The sequence below is a fragment of the Xiphophorus maculatus genome, chromosome 16 (assembly GCF_002775205.1).
Source record: "Xiphophorus maculatus strain JP 163 A chromosome 16, X_maculatus-5.0-male, whole genome shotgun sequence".
Classification (NCBI taxonomy): Eukaryota; Metazoa; Chordata; class Actinopteri; order Cyprinodontiformes; family Poeciliidae; genus Xiphophorus; species Xiphophorus maculatus.
The window spans coordinates 210,471-222,382 of record NC_036458.1 but is presented as its reverse complement, the minus strand read 5'-3'; the positions used below and the strand labels follow the sequence as shown (position 1 = coordinate 222,382).

General features: G+C 41.2%; 1 long non-coding RNA gene across 1 annotated transcript; it reads left to right on the top strand.

Moving 5' to 3' along the window:
- Positions 1–7,151: 7,151 nt before the first annotated feature.
- Positions 7,152–11,090, top strand: LOC111611731. Its single transcript, XR_002754191.1, has 2 exons — positions 7,152–9,555; positions 9,811–11,090. It is a non-coding gene; the product is annotated as an uncharacterized LOC111611731 (long non-coding RNA).
- The last annotated feature ends 822 nt before the right edge of the window (positions 11,091–11,912 follow it).

Below are 11,912 nucleotides of genomic sequence, written 5' to 3'. Positions count from 1 at the left end.
AGTAGAAAGGGTTATTTCTGCTAGAAATCAATCTGCACCTGAACAATTCGATTTTGTGCTGTCAGTGTTAAGAGGCTCAGCTCTGGAGGAAGTGTGTTTACGCAAAGCTGATGGTGATGTTGTAAAAGACCTGTTTGTCTACCTAAAAGATGCATTTGGAGATAAACGTAGTGCTTCCCAACTTTTACAAAACTTCTACAACTGTAAACAGAAGGAGGGTGAAGACATACGTGGCTTTTCACATTCATTATCTCAGGCTTTTAGTTTTGTACGGAAACAGCATCCTAATTCCGTGGCTAATGAGAACACAGTGTTAAGAGACCAGTTCATTGAGGGCATCAGAGACCTCTCACTGAGACGAGAACTCCGAAAATATGTAAGAGGAAAACCTGCATCTACTTTTGTAGAGGTGCGTGAGGAAGCTTACTTGTGGTCCTTAGACCAAGCCCCTAGCACAAAAATGGTTAGAAGTAAAGTGAAGACCTGCAGTAATGTTGCAGCAGAAGCACAGTGCTGTGCAGTTAAAGAGACAGGAAATCCAATGTATCTGGAGGATGTGATGAAAACTCTTAAAGAGCAAGACAAAGTCACTAATCTAACTAGACCTAATGAGAAGTCAGTATCAATTGATGACTTTCTTAAAGTGCTCACTGAGCAAGGGAAAGTGATAACAGAACTCACTAAAGCTGTAAAAGAGTTGACAATTCAGAGCAAAAACCCTAGTAGCCAGACACCATATCAGATCAAAACTGTTCCAAGATTTACCCCGGACGGTAAGCCGATATGCTTCAAGTGCCAAACTGCTGGTCATGTTGCCAAACAGTGTCCTCAGAAAAGACACAAAAACTCTGATGAGTCCCCTGTTTCCGGTCAGTCGGGAAACGAGAGACCCTGGTTGCAATGAGTCGGGTAATGCAGGGTCATGTCCTAGACTCACCTACACTAGAGATCACACGAGAACAAATCATTGAGCGTGCCATAGGAAAATGTCCAGTGGTTGATCTAAAACTTAATGGCAGGTCAGCTCATTGTTTACTGGACACTGGCAGCCAAGTCAGTACTATGACAGATGAGTTTTTCAGAAAATATATTGGTAATGATGAGAGCATGCTAGCTACAAATAGTTGGCTTAAAATAACTGCTGCAAATGGACTTGACATCCCTTACCAGGGATATATTGAACTGGAAGTTGAGACGATGAGTTTAAAGATCCCAAATTGTGGCTTCTTGGTCCTGAAACCTTCAGCGAATCCTGTTGTTTCTGAAGAATTCATAATTGGTATGAATGTTATTCACAGATGCAGACAGCTGGTGACAACAGAGTTTGACAACACTTTGGGTGGATCCTTAGACTCTGGGTGGAGGACAGCTTTTCAACAGGTACAGATCTGTTGCATTGAGAGAAAGGCGGTAGTTCGGGTTGCAGGCAGAAACAAAATACGTATCCCTGCATCCTCGGTGTCCACTGTGTTCGTAAAAGGTCACACTAAAACCTCAGATGCAGCCTCTCAGTTGATCATTGAACCAGTGACCACTCCTCTACCACCCGGATTAGCAGTTATCCCAACACTTGTCACGAGGACCAGCCATGTTCTTCCGCTCCAGGTAGTTAATTTCTCTGCCGAGGAAGTGTGGTTGGGCCCCAGAACACAGCTAGGCGTGATCTCAAAGGTTGAGCCTGTTGAGAGTGAGCAGACCTGCCAAGTAAAGTTTCAGCGCATCTCTGCTGATGTTGAACAGGTTTCAGTGGACTCTAACACAGTGCAAACTGACAGTAAGGTGCAAGCCATGTTGGAAAGACTTGACATGGGGGGCACAGAGGAAGAGCGTGTTGCTCTCTGTGCATTGCTGTCCCGTTACATTGATGTTTTTGCAGCTGATGAGAATCTGGGTCACACAGATAAAGTGAAACATGAGATCAAGCTGGTGGATGACGTACCTGTCACACAGCCATATCGACGTATACCTCCTAACCAATACCAGGAAGTAAAAGAACATATCTCTAAACTTTTGAAAAAAGGAGTTATACAGGAAAGTGAAAGCGCTTATGCCTCACCAGTTGTGGTAGTCCGCAAAGGTGACGGCAGTATACGCTTATGTGTAGACTATCGAAAGCTAAATCTAAAAACTAAGAAAGACGCATTTCCATTGCCTCGTATTGATGAGAGTTTTGATGCATTAAAAGGTGCCAAATACTTTTCCACAGTTGACCTTGCCAGTGGGTATCACCAAGTAGCCATGGATGATTGAGACAGACATAAGACTGCTTTCACCACGCCTTTTGGGCTGTTTGAGTATGTACGCCCATGGGGGTGTGTAATGGGCCTGCAACATTTCAAAGGTTGATGCAAGCAACTATGAGCGATCTGATATTCGACATCATGTTAGTCTATCTGGATGACATTTTGGTGTACTCACCAAGCTTTGTGTCAGGATCTGTGTTTTTCTGTGTTTATTTAGAGTTTTCTGTGTCCTTAAGTCTCTTCGTTGTCCTGTCCTCCCCTTGATTGTTCCCAGGTGTGTCTCGTCTCTGTGATTACCCTCCCATGTATTTAACTCCACCTGTGTTCCTTGTTCCTCGTCGGGTCCTCGTCAATGTTAGCTTCTTCGTCGTCTGTGTTTCCATGTGCCTGCTGTTCGTTGTATGGACTGTGCTTCTTCATTAAAATCACCATATTCCTCATACCTGGGTCCGCTGCCTCTACCTCACCACCTCCCACCCGCACGTCATGACACTTTGAGTCTCATTTGGAACGACTAGACCTAGTTTTTAAACATTTGAGAGACGCAGGATTAAAAGTGAAGTGGGAAAAATGTCACTTTTTGCAAAAGGAAGTAAAATTCCTTGGACATCAAATTTCAGCAGAGGGTATCGCAACTGATCCCTCCAAGGTCGCAGCAGTCAAGGATTGGCCTGTGCCTGGCACTGTTAAGGAACTCCAGTCATTTCTAGGCCTAAGTAGCTACTACAGAAGGTATGTTGAGGGCTTTTCAAAAATCGCCGCCCCACTACATGACCTTGTGAATGTCATGTAGTGCATGACATTCACATTGTGGTGTCTGGTATCCCACAATGTACCAGCTCCTGTAGTACCGAGGAGCTGGTACTACAGCCAAAGCTAGTCAAAAACTGAGTACATTGTGGGATACCAACAGTCAGATTGCATTTGACACATTGAAAGAAAAGCTTGTGACTGCTCCTGTTCTGGGTTATGCAGATTTCACTTGTCCTTTCATTTTGGAAACTGATGCTAGTGGTCAGGGTTTAGGAGCTGTCTTGTGTCAGCAGCAAGGCGACAAAAAACGGGTCATTGCATATGCAAGTAGACGGCTGAGAAATGCAGAGCGAAATGATGAAAACTATAGCAGCATGAAACTTGAGCTGCTCGCGCTTAAATGGGCACTAGTGGAAAAGTTTTGGGGTTATTTGCTGGGTTCTAAATTCACTGTGATATCAGACAATAATCCCTTATGTCATCTAAAAAGTGCAAAACTTGGGTCTATTGAACAGAGATGGGTAGCGCAGTTAGCTGCTTTCGACTTTGACGTGCAGTACCGACCTGGTCGGTGCAACTCAGCCACTGATGCACTGTCACGACACCCGTTAGCAGGGGAGCCAGAACCAAATGATGATGAGGAGTTTGATGATTGCATTGCAATTTGCAATTTGATTTGTAGAGGCACTGTCCTTGAGCCTGAGCTGGTTACAGCTGGGGTCAAGTGTTGTCAACTAAACCAGATCAGGGCTGCAGAACCTGAAAAGTTCGAGTCACATGCTAAAGCAACTAAACCAACTCTTCCAGGTTATTCCAAGGAAGAGCTGCGGACATTTCAATGTCAAGATCCAGTGATTAGTGTTTTAAAACAGTTTTTGGATTAAGGCAGCCCACCAAGTTCACAAGAAAGGAAGAATCTTCCTGTTGCTGCTAAATCATTGTTGAAACAATGGAAACACATTAAGATGCGTGATGCGTAATATGCTTCATAAACAATATTACAAAATTCTGAAAACATTTATTAAGCACTGACGTTTTAGCAATACCCAATATAATATAAAATCAATTCTAAAATGTTTTACTTGAACACACAATTCCTTTAAAACAAATTAGGTGCAGCAACAGTGGGTGTTTACACACATAAAGGCTGGATACAGTGGTACTTTGTTTTCATTTTACAACATGTTTGTTTCCACTCGCTGGATGAGCGTCCTGTTTCCATGATGACTGACCGGAAAAGACGTGCGACACGTCATCTTTACATGAGTCTTCAGAGTCCCGATTGTAAAAATAAAACACTCAGAAGTAACGCTAAACTTTAACAACAGAGACACACGTACGCAGGCATGCAGGTAATCTGGAGAGCGGATGATTTTGTTTTTAAACAGACCGCGGCGGAGACCGACTCTAGCAGCCATGTTAAGGGAGCTAACGGAGCTAACAGGCAAACAACAGAAAACACGTCAGTCATTTCATATGTTGGCGACATGTTAGTATAGTAGTATTTTAAGACGGGACTTCTGATGAGCGGCGAAAATACACAAATGAGTTGTTCCTCATTGACAGCAGTGTATTTACTGCCTGTGTCTCGGTGCAGCGTGATGTGGGAGCAGAGGCCTGCAGATACTTAATGACCATTATACCTTAACCACTCAGCAAAAGCTGACCTATCCCCTTTACAGTCTATGTGTTGCCTAAACAGCTGCCCATTCAATATATTAGAAAAAGCTGGCATTGACTAGTTTCTAACCTTAAAACCAGCGGTCATGCATGCTGGCTAATCTTGTAAAAAGCACACCGCGAACACATTTCATTGCAACTTACCTGCAGTTGCCATGGTGGCGCCAGGGACAGATTCAAACTTTGATTTCAAGTAATGGCATGTTACACAGATGCACATCGATATTACACTTCACTTATGTGTAATATCTCATCATTTCAAATATTACAATTTGCCTTCGCGCTATTATTCACAGCACCCCTATGTAAATAGCTTACCTTCAGCTCACGGTTCGATGGCAGAGAGGATGCAGACTTCCCAGTCCCGCTCATTCAAAAACGCGGTCTGACGCATGCGCAACTTTGGAGCACTGGACTTAAGATTCGGTGGTATATTTTACTGTATTTTCCTATGTAATTGAAGCCGGGAGTAATGCAGCACACAGAGCTTAAAATAAAATGGGTCCTTTATTGTTTTTTTTAATGAAAAAAGAACACTTTTCTCTCTTTCTAGGTTGCAAAGAAACAGATGTAAATGACCCGTATTCTGTCAACATAAAGCCTCAGCTTCGGTGAAAATGGCAGGCTCACATGTAGCAACGTAGCTTCACATACAAAGCTAAACTATTACAAAGGGTGTATTAAACGGCAGTGGCACTTCTAGAGGACAAACAAAGAAAAACATAACATTAACATCCTCTCCTTAACTTTGTTCATAGAAGATAATAACCGAACACTTGGATTCTCGGCTTAGGTGGCCATGTAGTCATCCTTTTCACCAGGTCTCGGCACACAAAAATGTAAAAATGTCTTCCGCTTTTCTCAGAATGCCACGATACATGCACAAGAGGTTTTTTCTACTTCCTGAAATCTTTTGACCTCTCTGTAAAGCAGCACCACATGCTGGCAAAAACAAGAATTACAACCAGTTGGCGAAACAAAGTAAAACAGGGTTTACAACAGTGTTGTATAAAGTACTGAAAACTCAGAGTCAAGTAAAAGTATAAGTACCTCTCCAAAATATGACTTTGGTAAAAGTCGAAGTCACTGACTGAAATGTTACTTGAGTTAAAGTCTTAAAGTATCTGAAACTTCTTGTACTTAAGTATAGAAATTGCTGTAAAAATGGATGTACTCAAGTAATGTAATGAAAAGTACAAGTAAAAAGTAAAACAAAGCAAATGCAGTTTGAATGACATTTTTTATATTTTGGTAAACTTGTCAAATACTTAAAATAATGTACCCAACCAAGTTCAGGCAAAATTAAACCTGCTAATAGATATACCTGCAGGCATCATTTAGTTAAGAAAATTAGGTGCTTTACCTATAGCACAAGGTTAACTTAACCTGCTTTACAACTGAACCAGCTTCTTAGTATACCCTCCAGGACAGAAAATACAAAGTTTTTGTAAGCCTTAAGTTTTCCCTTCAAGTAAGGTCAGTGCTGAAAATGAGAAAAATAAATAGTACAGAAAATGCGGCCAACATGAAGAAAAAGAGCTGTTACGATTACTCTACTTCACAAATCAGTGAATCAGTCAATGCTACAGTCAGTAGGTGGTGCACACAACTGGTCATTATGCAAAAGAAAAAAAGAATTGGGAGGGAAATGCAGCTTATTGGCATCTGTAAACCTGGCTTTGAACTTGCATGCCTTTCCTATATTCGTTAAATTTAGTCTAAATTGCTATCGCTATGGCTTCTGTCCCCCCTTGAACAGAGGAGTCTAGGTAGACTGTTACAGTCAACATTAGGCCTAAGCTAAATACACCACGTGTGGAACTGAAATAATGCCAAACAAAGTTCATTTATACAGGTAACGTTATGCTCAAGATTTCACAATACAGTAGTGTCTAGTGACCAAGCTATAGTTACTGAAACAGGAGGATTATAACCATTTCATAAGACGTTACCTCGATGTGTTTCTTCAAGTTGGACGGGGAGTTTTTGTAAGATAGAATTTCCACATCTTCGGGCAGGAATAACATAAACTGCATGCGGTACGACGAATCTTTAACACCCACGAAAGAGTGTATTGTGTTTAAATAAGGCCATGGGCTCTCATCACCAGCTGGTGGTTCCCCTGGAGCCGTGTCCGACGTAGTTGCAGTCGTTGTGGTCTCCGTCTCCTGCTCCATGTGGCTGCTGCTGATTGCGAGACTTGCTTTGTGTTTAATGGGAGAAGCGAAACAGGTGTAACCTATTGGAGGTGATGAACAAGCCCAGGCAAGTAGGCTATGGACTTTGTCCGGTAGCCTACTTGCTACTCGCTAATCAGTAGGTGGGGTCAAAACACTTTGCGTTTCTCTCTCTCGCTTTTTTGTAACGAATAACTAAACCACACATTGAAAATGTATCGGAGTAAAAGTACGCAATTAAGTTCGGAAATATAGTGAAGTAAAAGTGAAAGTCATCAAAAAATGTTATACTCGAGGAAAGTATGAAGTACTCCAAAATATACTTAAGTAAAGTAGTGAAGTATTTTTACTTCGTTACTATACAACACTGGTTTACAAAATACAGTTCAGACATGTACCCATTTGTTCACCTGGTTACATTCTCCCCTGCTTAACCGTCATCGTCCTCGGTGACAAAGTAACTGTTTTTTACTTCTTTTAAAGCTTCTCTGAAAAACACGGAACCTAAGCTTGCAATAATCTGTGAAACCATTGATGAGTTTAGTTCTGGCTCCAACACTGACCTAGGTTCATGATGCGGGTTTGAGTGTTTCCCTGCATTCACTCTTTTACTCCTGCGTGGAGCAGGTATGGGAGCTTGTCTAACACAAGGAGGAGATACTGGTATCTCACCCGGTTGGTCAATATTGCATGTTTCATTGTCAACATGTTCAGTCTCCACCTGTTCGATGACAGGAGGTTCACGTTCTGAAATCAACTGAGTCTCTGCTCGCTTCTGAACACTTTCACCAATAGGACAGTTTTCTACACCTGAACAAGCAGTCAAGTCAAAAGAAACTTCTTCAATGACTATACCCCCCTCATACTCATCACATGAGTCAGTGTGTGGTTCAGTAGTGTTCGTCTGTTTGGTTACAGTGTTTTCAACGTGTCTCTGGGTTGTGTCTGGCAGATTAACACATGACCTGATGTCAGCCCTATTAATCGTTTTTGTAGGTCCTCCCTCTACAGGTTGTACTGTGCAAGTTGTGCCTACCATGTCTATGAGTTGGTAAACAACTGGACTCCATGCATCCTGAATTTTGTTACGACCAGCTGGTCTGTGTCTCAGGTAAACATACTCTCCAACCTCAATTGAAGGACAGTACACTTTGGGACTTTGCCGAGCAATGCGTTTTGTTGCTTTCTGCTCTGCATACTCTTTTGCTTTTGCATGTGCCTCTTTGAGTCTTTGCTGGTGCACAGCAAGCCAATCAAGATTTTTATCATGGTGACTTTCATTTGCAAGCAATGCATCAACAGGAAGATGTGGATCAACCCCATAGAGCAAGAAGTAAGGGGAATATCCTGTAGTCGCGTGTGGAGTAACATTATACGCGTAAACCAGCTCAGGTAAATGTTCAGGCCAACGTTCTTTTTGTCAGGTGGAAGTGTCCGCAACAGTTTCATGCAGAGTGCGGTTAAAACGCTCACACTGTGCATTCCCTGTCGGATGATGGGGTGTCGTACGCGTTTTTTTCACACCATACATTCTGCAAATTTCAGCAATAACTTCTGATTCAAAGTTACGGCCCTGATCTGAGTGGAGACGTTCAGGTACACCGTACTTCATAAACCACTCCTTTAAGAGGACTTTAGCTGTGGTCTCTGCTTTTTGGTCACGTGTAGGAAACGCCTGAGTGAACTTTGTAAACACATCGGTAATGACTAGTACGTTCTCACGGCCGTCTGAAGCTGGTTCAAGGAGCGTGAAATCTACTGCCACAACTTCTAAAGGTCGTGTTGCCAAAAAGGATTTCATTGGAGGGTGAATCTTTGGGTTGGGCATTTTTGTGAGAATACAACATTCGCAATTCTTGACCCATCGCTTAACATCTTTGTGCATCCCTACCCAGAATGCTCTCTGTCTCAACAACTGTAATGTCCTCTCTATTCCCTGATGTCCCATAGAGTCATGCACACTCCTCATGACGGTTGTAAACAACCTGGAACAAGCAACTGAAAGTACTCTCCAGCATGATCATCCCTCACCACTCTGTACACCGATTGGTGTACAGAGTGAATATGATCTATGAAGAATGAATATTAATCTATGCAATTGCATTGCCTTTATTTTAGTGAGGTAAGTACAGTTATTTCTGCACAACAGACCCTTGTCAGACAGACAGACAGACCACTCTGATCAGAGGAGCACAGAGAATCTATGCAAAATATTTACCTTATGTTTAGTTTCTACCTTCATTAAAGAGACTCAGGCTAATTGTGATGTTAGATAAATGACTTGTAACTTGTTTGTTGTTAAAGGGAGAGTGGAGGCTCAATTCCACATCATGGTTTAAAACCAAACCTGCATAATCAGAACCTTGGACCCGGTGTCACAACTCTCGTCTCTGCGGCATCACAATTCTGGGCCCCGTAAAGCATAATCTCTTGTTTATGAGGTTGTTCATGAGGTTAACATGAAGATAACCTCTGAACTATACATTAGCCCTTATATATTTCTTCTCCCAGGTACATGTCTGATCATTTCTTTTTCTCTTATTTCTGTTGCAGCCAGAGTCTTTGTATATGGACACTCAGTATTTGCCGTCTCTTCAGTTCCTCTTGTCTGTCCTCCACAAGCAGGGACTCACTGATAGACCACTCTGCTTCTGGGGCTGACACACTCTTCCACGTCCCCACACCCAGTGTATTCTGTACAGGTATGCAAGTTTGCTAAATAAAATAAATAACATTGACCTTAAAGGTATAGTTACCTTAACCAAAGACCTCAGTTATGGGAAAATGAACTGGAAATGCAAGTTGTGCAACTTCACAACATCAAAAAGATTAGACCTGCTGAAACACAGGTCCTGCTGAACATCTGCTCTCCTTTAGATAATTTGAAATGTATTGAAACAGCATCTTCAATAAAATTAAAAATGTATTTTTTTTGTTTCTTTCTTTTTAACATGTAGGAATGTGAGGACTACAGACACAAAACAATGAAGGTGATCGTGATGCACAACATCATGGCTGAGGAGGATCCATCAGATGTGTCGATTGTGATTGAGGGAAACCAAGTGATGGAAGGATGTGGAAGCCGAACAAAGGCATGTGTACTGCTGATGGGACTGATATATGCTTTGCTTTGGATAGTCAAGGTTGAGGAACCTTGACTATCCAACGCAGCTCAAGAACACATTTGAAGCTTTTCAAAAACTTTTTTTGGTACTTGACGGTGCAAAACTACTGAAGAAGGTCCACAGCCCCAAAAACAAGCTCATGCAATAGACATACATTTCCCCTCTTGTTCCAAGAGGATCTTTTGTCTGGACAGAGAGTTTTAATGGAGTATAGTTTTATATTTTTGTTCTCTTCCCTCCTCTGCTCCACACACAGACACAGAAATATATGTACAGATGGATACATAAGTATGTTGCAGCCTCTCTCAGCCCACTCCATTGTTCTCTGATTTCTCCACATTGACAGAAATGGAAAAGCAATAGAAACTGGCCAGTCTGGTCAATACCACTGAGTGAATCCTGAAGAATTTTGAACTCATCCTCTTTCCCTCCCCATTTGTTTGTTTCTTTTATTCTCATCCTATCTCTGAGAGTGAGAGCAAGCACAGAAACTAAAGAATGTTGATTTTCTGATCTGTCTTTATCCAGACAGAAACAATCTTGTAGAGTTTGTGTGTGGGTTTTGTGGCTTTTAAAATAGAATAAGGGGCCTCTGAAACTGTTGTTTGCATTGACCAGTTATAAAGAGAACATTTGAAGCCGTTAGCTTAGTGAGTTATAAAACGGGTTTATTCATTGAAATGTTGTGTGAAGCTGCACTTTATTCATTTTTTGGATAATTTAGTGTATTATTGCTGCATATAAACAAGGCATTTCAGTTATTTGTTGTATATAAATACACCTGCAGATTTGCTCAGTCACTGTTGTGTGAGGCCGAAGAAACACAAGTAAGAGTTTAGATACAAGAAAATCTTCATATGATTGGACATCCCTTGCACCTCTGCTCTGATCACCTCACTTCTCCTTTTCTCTGATCTACTCCTTTCTTATTGAGCAGTCTGGATGTCCTAAAACAGGGATATGTTTTATTGTCCAACATTACTGAAACAACATTTGAAGTTAAGTTATAACGCAGGTTCATTATATGAAATGTTGTGTGACACTGTTGTGCTGCAGTTTATTCTGTGTTTTTGTTTTTGATGACTTTATGGATTAAAAACATTGAGAAGGTGTATGAGCTGAATGTCTTTTTTGGGGGTACATCTTACCTTCCTTGAATAAGTAATGGTTATTAACTATTTTAATTAACTTTGATTTGTAATTACTGATAATTACAAATCACCTCAGTAGGTAATACCTGAGTATTACCTACTAGCAAACAAGTAGGTAATACTTGTTTGCTTGTTAAACAAGCAAACAAGTATTTTTTTGCTTGTTTACATTTAACAAGTATTTAACAAGCATTTTTACTTGTTAAATGATACTTACCTCATTTAACTGAGTAAGTAGCTGTTGAATATATACATAAATATGAGGTAAATTTTACCCAATTTCTTTAAGCATTTCATATATTTTTGTTCAGTTATTTTATACTCAATATATGGAATTGAATCTACCCGAAAAGAGTCGATGCAAATTGTTACCTCAGATTTATTAGGTAAATTCTATAGGTTAGTTTTTTCAGTGTATGCAGCGAGAACGTTTTTGAAATCAGGTAACATTTTACCAAATGAAGTGTTTAGAAGACGGCAGAACTCTGATCGTTACCCCATTCCGCACTCACTCCCCTCGGCGGGAGAAAAACCCCGCAGAAGCAGATCAGCTGCGCTAGATGCTCCAAAGCCTCTGGTCCATTAAAGCGTCCAGATCAGAGGTGATACTCTGACAAAAATTGTTAATAGTGAGCTCCACGATGTTCTCTGTGCGTAAAGTTGAAACTGTCTGCGCACCAAGTGGTCAGTGGTCAGTCATCACAGTACGAAACCAGCAAATGCTCATGTGCTTATCAAGACGAGGGTGAAGAGATCCGACATATTATTTCAGTTAAGTTTTTA